At 33.8% G+C, this 1,704-nt stretch overlaps 1 protein-coding gene across 2 annotated transcripts in view; it reads left to right on the forward strand.

The window, feature by feature from the left end:
• The window catches only part of LOC125034824 (bestrophin-2-like), a 51,810-nt gene extending 50,310 nt beyond the window's left edge, over positions 1 to 1,500 (forward strand). For both annotated transcript variants that reach the window (XM_047626824.1, XM_047626822.1), the window contains one exon: positions 1 to 1,500. This exon is cut by the window's left edge and continues 1,532 nt beyond it. The gene's annotated coding sequence lies outside the window, so the exon portion shown is untranslated.
• Positions 1,501 to 1,704: the final 204 nt, after the last annotated feature.

Here is a 1,704-nt window from a genome sequence, read left to right on the forward strand (position 1 = left end):
AAGGGATTGAGATACATTACGCTCATTTATTCTTCCATGGACTGTGTGGCACGATGTTCTGATGATGTATAAGTATCTGCTGTACTGATTGTAGGTTCGTAAAACTCGATAATGTTATAAAATAGATGTTTAGTTTCATGTCTCTCAAAATATGAAGAAGAAAAAGGAGAACGAGAATGAAGAAGAGGAGGAGGAGGAGGAGGAGGAGGGGAAGAATACAATGAGAAAAATAAGGAAAAGAGTGTGTGTGTGTGTGTGTGTGTGTGTGTATACGTGCGTGCGAGCTCGCGCGTATGCGTGAGTGTGTGTGTGTTCACCAATGTGAGTGTCGTAAGATAGTGTTCAGTACAAATCACTTCAGGATTTGAAATGCATCATAACGTATTGATAGGCCAGTTACTAAAATATACTAAATCACTATTACGGTATCAGCAATTATATTTTGTTACCAAGACACGGTATTTAGTAACGATAATGATCACAATGTTAATGGAAAATAATAATGAAATACAGAAATAGTAGTAACATCAATAACAATGCTATCACTATACTACAGTAGTAAACAATTCCTTATCATTAATATTAGCATCATTATTACAGGATTAACACGTTATCACTTATAATAAAACTGTATACTTATATGTTTATTGTTATCATTATCATTGCTGCTTCCATCATTAATACTTTTATAATATCCTATATCGTAGATGGTATAGAAATGAATGTCATCAGTAAAGGATAATTAGCGATAATAATAATAATAACAGTAATGGTAATTACTATGTACATGGATAGTCTCCTCTAGACTTATAAATATTATTTTCTTTCTAAATATATTATCTAATACTTTCATTATTATATATCATAATGAGCAAATAAACTCAGGAATAGGCATGTGAAAACAAATGTTAATCAACTTTACCTAATATCAAATTACAAAGAAAACGTGTATCTTTATTACATATTTAAGAATAGTCTATTATTCACTTTTCTCAGTTGGAAATCGCTCTCAATCGCACTGAAAAAAACATCCGGGAAATTCTCATGACCCCCTAATGTATGAAATGTTTGTACCGTGTTCATAACGATACATGTAGGGGAGAAAGAGAGAAAGAGAGAGAAGAGAGAGAGAGAGAGAGAGAGAGAGAGAGAGAGAGAGAGAGAGAGAGAGAGAGAGAGAGAGAGAGAGAGAGAGAGAAAAGAGAGAGAGAGAGAGAGAGAGAGAGAGAGAGATACAGAAATCATTATGGATAACGAGAGCAAGAGAGGATAGTAAGTGGATTTTTTGTGTCGTTCGTTATTTTCAGTGAAAATGAATAGACGGAGCGTGGGCGTATTTCTCAAGAGCTGCCGATTGAAGTTAATGATGTTTACTGCTAAACAGAGGATTAGATATTCAAAGTGGAGTAATTATTGTATCACTATTTTTATATGTATACCTGTAATAAACCTTTCATGATTATTGACACCTGATAGTAACAAACGATATTACTACTACAATGCTTTTTTTCTTCATTTCCTTTAACAAATATTACGTAGAATAAGCAAAGACAAACGAGATATAGGCCAACAGGCTAGGTAGGTGGATGAGGCCAATACCCACACAACAGGTTAGGAATATAACACAAGGACTTCCATTTCGTAACATGCTAAATAAGTATAATATATGACATCACAATACCCTTAACTGTAATTTCAGCCTCC

Source organism: Penaeus chinensis, chromosome 18, assembly GCF_019202785.1.
Source record: "Penaeus chinensis breed Huanghai No. 1 chromosome 18, ASM1920278v2, whole genome shotgun sequence".
NCBI lineage: Eukaryota > Metazoa > Arthropoda > Malacostraca > Decapoda > Penaeidae > Penaeus > Penaeus chinensis.